Source organism: Topomyia yanbarensis, chromosome 2 (genome assembly GCF_030247195.1).
Source record: "Topomyia yanbarensis strain Yona2022 chromosome 2, ASM3024719v1, whole genome shotgun sequence".
Taxonomy (NCBI): domain Eukaryota; kingdom Metazoa; phylum Arthropoda; class Insecta; order Diptera; family Culicidae; genus Topomyia; species Topomyia yanbarensis.
This window is the reverse complement of record NC_080671.1, coordinates 57,078,119-57,084,629: the sequence shown is the minus strand read 5'-3', so window position 1 is coordinate 57,084,629 and position 6,511 is coordinate 57,078,119.

Below are 6,511 nucleotides of genomic sequence, written 5' to 3'. Positions count from 1 at the left end.
CACACCCGCAGTCAGCCCCCGCTGCTGGTTCGGGTCGCGAATCACAACTAGTTGCTATCGCGATTAAGCATTATCCACCACCTATGACCCGCCCGGTTGCTTGCAGCTCAGCTTCCCACGTAGCGTTCCTCCACCACCACGGGGCCCGGGCCAATTCTGTCCATTTTGTTCCAAAGGACATGAATCCGCCAAACTGTCCGGAGCTGCACCCGGTGGAGCAGTACTGGGCAATAATGAAGCGGGAATATCGGAAGAGCAAGAAGACAGTCAAAGACGAGAAGGACATGTTAAGAAAATGGAAAAAACTGAAAAATTGGTACTGGATGATACTGTAAAGACTTTGATGGAGTTTATCAAGCGAAAATGCGTTCAATTTTACACTCCAGGCTCCATCGATTAACTTTTCTTTTGATTTTTGAAGTAAATATATGTATAAAACTACCCTAAAATTTTGGTTTGATTTTACACATTATAAGAAAATTGGCATGACATTTTCGGTGTCGCAATAATTTCGTGTTCGCCCTTTACTTCAAACAACTCAAAAATATCTTATTCCATGGTAGACCCAGACTGAGTCGAATCTCTCTCTTTGTTTTTGACAACACTCATATGTGCGAGAGCGACGCAAAACTCAAAACTACCTAAATTTAAGTTAAAAGAACTTATTATGTGGGTTGTTTTATTTTTCCGTTTATGATAGTATTAGTATCTTGTTAAACCAACCGGAATCCCGGCGGATTTCTGCCCAAATTCAGGTTGGAATCTGCCCCAATATTGGCAGAAACCAGTCGGAATTACCAATTTTTTTTACGTGGTAGGTTGGATTGTGAAATAAAAATTTTAGGCAGTTTCCGGATCCGGCACAGTTCCCGATCCAGACCAGTTCTCGGATCCGAACCGGTTCCCGAATCCGGACCAGTTCCCGGATCTGGACCAGTTCTCGGATCTACCCCATCCCCTTTTCCCCTTACCAGGTCCGGACCAGAACCAGGTCAAGACTTGGTGCTTAGATCCAGACAAGTGCCTGGATCCGAACCTTCGGTTCGGATACGTGGTCCAAACCGTAGGTCTTGCTTCCCGTACATGACGGGAAGGACTGTTCACGTTTTGTGCCGTCGCTACCTTGCTGTTGATGTCCGTGATACATGTATAAACGGGTTATACGAAGCGTGTTCTGTCCTTGCGAGTTTTATTTTCGGTCGTTCATTTGACACTAAATATGAGAAAATCGGTTCGGCCATCTCCGAGTAACCGATGTGCATTTGGCTCACATACATACACACACGCACACACAGACATTTGCCAAACTCGACGAACTGAGTCGAATGGTATAAGAGACTCCACCCTCCAATCCTCGGTTAAAAAGTCGATTTTCGGCGTTACGGAAGGAAAATTGAATGCAATTGTCCATTAAACACATGATTAGCATTGAGATTATTACCACTTGATCTGATTCACGGTTCCGGTACCGATAAATACCAGGGTCGGCGAAATGCGTGGGTTGTATGGGTAGTACTACCCACTCGAAAATTACCGAGGTGGGAATTGCCCAATCGAAAATTTGGAACACACCAAAACCCGAGATTGACCACAAATGTGTCTCGCGCGCAAAATGCAGGCGTCTGAAATTCTCAAAACATTTTTTTTCAGATACAAATTTCTTTACTTTACAATTAAAATTTTTAATATATGAGGTATCAGTTAGGATTTGTTTGTAATTTGAAATCATTTGTTATATTAACGCTGTTCCCTTAGCATTAATTTTAAAACAAGGAGTTCAGATCGATATACAAAAAATATTAACGCAATTTTATTCAGATTAAAGGTTGCAGTAAGCAATATTATTAAAGCCTAGATATACAATTTACATTCTTTTTGCAAGAATAATTATTCGATTAAAAATTGGAACAAGGAGTAAAACTAGTAGTCTCTTTATAAGAAAGACAAAAGACATACACAAGAGTGATTGTTTCCAACATCAGTAGCAGGGACCGTATGAGGGATAGTGAGGACAAGGTGGACAAGTATGACAAGGTAAAGAGAAATTGAACTAGCAGCTTTTTGGCAAACGGAAGATCACTGTCATGAACAGGATCGCCAACAGGCCTTCTTGGATCCACTAGGAACTTGTGGGATCCAGATTTACAGGTAGCAGTTAGCATGTCAACCAACAGAGAAGGGATAATTACATTTGGATATCTATCGTCTTTAAAAATATGCATATTGGAGAGATCGAGGATAAGCAGCACATCTCGGACTGGAATGAGGCCGAAATGATTCGTTTAACGAATATCTAGCGCTAGAACACTATGCGCACGACCGGATAACATAATTAATGTTGCGATATCCGTCAGCACAAGCACAGAGACAACTTTCCACGACCCCAATACGCCAGAGATGCACATTCAACGTACAATTATTGGACATGACCCGAGATATAACCCGAAGGAAGTCACGACCTTCATCCATACCATTTAAATCAAGGTTTGTTGATACCTTTGGAATTCCTAAACTTCTATTGTCCTACGAAATTACCCGGAATGGAGCAATGCGAAAGAACTCAAACTAATATTTGTATCTGGTAATCTGTTATGATTTTCAGAGAAAGCACTCAGGAACTGCCCATTATCCCAAGAAAAACAAGAAGTGCTTGCCATGCTCCGTCAAACGGAGAGCCTCCTTGGAACTGTAACGATTTTTGATCGCTCTCACCGCTACTGTCATAATAATTAGCGTAGAAGCTATGCATAGCTCACATCATCTGATAAACGTTACGGTAATATGCGCACATCAAAGCTTAGCGCGAGCATCTTTGCTGTCAGATAAATTTGTGTGTTTAAAGAACAATCATTACGTTTATATACACTATTATCATTTCATCGCGAAACGTCTCTCGTTTGAATGTGGATCTACATGGAATGCTGTTGTCGCCGAAAATGGATTCTTTGTTCTGTGTATTCCGTTCAAAGGTTGAATCGAGTACACAACGTAGGGCCTAGCCACCAGACGAAATATTGTTTCTCTTGTTAATCCGTCGACGAACCGGTGCCAATAGCCGCTTCTTTTCAGCTTCATCAAGTTTTTCATTTGCTTTTCTAAAGTCTGTATTTGAATAAAGCGTATATTCGGTTAAATTTGGGCTATCCGACGTTCAGAAAGTCCTTATAGGGCTTTTACGCCTACAATTCTGTGCACTCTCTGCCCACCACGGAGTGGAACACCGTCCATGGTTGTACGCGCCGGGTACTCGTTTCGTCTGACCTTTAATCGCAGCGTAGAGAATCAAATCATTCAAAACGTTGTACGCTTCCACTGAAGGAATTTTTTTGTTTTGATTCGTTGTTGTTGATTGTTTCGGATATAGTGGACGCGTACCTCTTTCAATCAATGGATTGAGTACAATGATAATTATAACGTGCTTGGCCGCGCTGGTGGAGTAGACATTGTATGATGGTAAGTAAGATAGATCGGTTATCATCGTGAAGAGAACCCCATGGCATACCGTGGGAGTTGAAATCTTCTAGAGCCAGCTGAGGTGCGATGCATTTGGAAACAATATCAATAGATTTTTGCCTTTGATTCGGATATGACAAGCTACAACTTCAATAACTGCTACCGAGCAAAGGCTAATCCGATTGAAATAATGGCACGTTTTGATCCCCAAAACGCTCCTACATACCCAAGTATCAATTTTATATTTTTATAAGTTTTATAGCACACTACAAGTGCAATCAAAGTTTAACCCATTATAACCCAGGGGTTTCAAAAGTGAGCCAAATGCAGTGATATCTTCAATTCCTCTAAAAAATGTATCAAAGATTATGGGAAAAACAAAATCACCGCCTAAAATGGTTTTGAGAATGAAAATATCTCGTGCAAAAAATTTCGCACGCTTAAATAAAAACAACAAATTTTAAGTTGTTTGACATATTTCTTCGGATTTTCTGATAGACAACACTTCTTTTACACCTGTAGGAACGTTTTGTCACATAATGGAATTATTAGCACGAATTCCAACAATAAAATTCAATTAAATGTATTGCTTACTTTTCAACCGCCATTTGCCCTAACTATACACGGTTCAAAAATGTAAACAAAATTATAAAAAATGACAGTTGTATTGTTTCACAATGAAATATGAGGTGTAATGATCCCATTAGTGCAATAATAAAGCAGCTAGATGCCAAAATTCTGCAGTAAATACGCGTTAAACGATGGAAAGTTCTGCGTATGAAATTTCATACGCTACGATATAATGGGTTAAAGGGAAACTTCAAGAGTGTCATAAAACCTCAATTGATACTAGGGTAATGTTTTCTCGGTCCTGGCGAAGAATGCTAAAATTGTAGAAGATCTACGTCGGAAGTCTACCAGGTTTTGCATCTGACAAACTTACGTCGGTTTTGTAACAGGACCCATCAAGAGACACTCTCAGGCCTTTACGAGGAATCTTAGGAGAGGAAATGATTCTCCTCTATTGAAAATTTATATAGGCACATTAGAAGATGTTCCCTCAATGGAATTGTCAGAATTTCGCTCTTTAGTTAACAAGGGACCGTAGAAAGTAGTCGTGACCGGAGGCGTAGCTCTCTTTAGGATTTCTTCTCGGAGCGTTCCTCAAAATAATGTTTCAGTTTTCCCCGTATAATTTATATGCGGGATATGTCGAGAGCTCATACGGAGTCTCGCCACAGAAGCAAAATCTTTCATGGTTCTCTGCGCATTTTGCGCACCGTGCCTTGTTTCTACAATAGGTAAGTCTATGGCTCCATTGTTTACAACGAAGGCAGTTCAAGTCCCGCGACACAAAAAAGCGAACAGGTTCACCAGCTTTCTTAAAAAAAACAATATGTGGAAGAACACATCCAGCGAAATATGTTTTCTTATGCTCCTCGAGTTTTTTGAACGCAATTGCTTTCATACCAGAATTTTCACTGAAACGAAGGGTTCTGGAAGGAGCCAAGCCCATATTTCGCAATGAAGGCCCTCTTGGAGACAACACCATCAATCTTTACTTTCGGGTGGGTACGTAGACAAAATACTTCTTCGTACACACCCGAGTGTTGTTTAGTTAGATCACGCGATATGTCAATGATGCTAAATGGCTTATCTTTGGCCCAGAAGTAGACCATCTATGTGTAGGCCGGATGTATTAAATAGATATGGTTTGTATTCAAAGGGAGACTTATCGGCGTTATTTTAGCCTTCGGTATTCATATCGACCTCCATTAAACGTAAAAAGATGTCGGTCGTCGAAAATACCTTCCCATTAGTCAACACTATCATGCGGGCTTCAGTACCCACCAAAGAAATTTCTATAGCAGGGAAAGGAAAATTAATACAACAAAATTTAAAAGGAAGGAGTAATTGGGACTTAACTGTACAAAAACTCCATCTAGTATCAGTAATCAACAAACACATTTTCGCTGAGCCGTCGGTTATACAGCCCGTTAACAAAGGGTATTTTCAAAAAGCCACCAGGTATTATCAGGGAATTTTCATTTTTACTTACGCTGTCTGAATTTTCGTCAGTACGGGTAGAAATCATTCCGAATCTTAGTACACCCCTGATAAATACATAACATTTGATAACAAATTCACTGTGTTGCAAATATTTCATGAACCTTCGTTTCCAAAACTCGCTCACTAGCTACCGAATTCAAAATTGTAGATCGAGATGAAAGATGATTTCTTATAAACTTAAGTTCCGTCACTTAACTTACCGATCATATTTTTTTAAGATGCGCCTTGTTTAAATTTTTCTCGCCCTACGGTTTTCCATTTACAGCTATTATGAACAAAACTGCACAATCACTACTCGAATGCCAGTTTGTTCATTTTGCTATATTATTTATATATACTTGAGTTGAATTTCAAAAAATTCGTGGGGCAAATGTTTGAAAATACACCGAAAAATCGCATTGAAATAGTTTATCATACCATTTTACTATCTTTGCTTGTTATGAATATATTTAAGTATTCTAAAAAATGCTTATGAAGTGTGCTTCATGTAAGCCTTTTATATTAGAAAGGGCTACTCCATTTTTTTGCATTTATTTATGTCAGGCATTAAGCATGGCAAGAGTTGATAACCACGGAAATATTTTCCATTGTGAAAAACCTCTTCCGTGTGCTAATATTTAAACACACAATTGCAAACTTCTCTCAACCGTGGCATTACAAATGTACACCACATAGTTGCTGCTATCATCGTAATATCCTACTGCAATGATTCCAAAACAAACAACAAAATGGTGGAAAGTCACTTTTGGAGGGATTCAATTCAACTGTATAGAAGCAATTCTCTGTGACCGCTGTGTTTTTGTTGATGAACGTTGTTTAGCTTGTTGTACAGGATGTGTGCCTCAGCGCTGTCAATCTGTAAGCAGGAAAATATTTGTGAACCAAGAGTTGGGTTGAATGGGGGTGGATCAGGCAGTGCTGGCGGGTAACTTGATTCCCAATAATACAAAGACAACACACATCAACGCTCTTGTATGTGTTAGCTCCA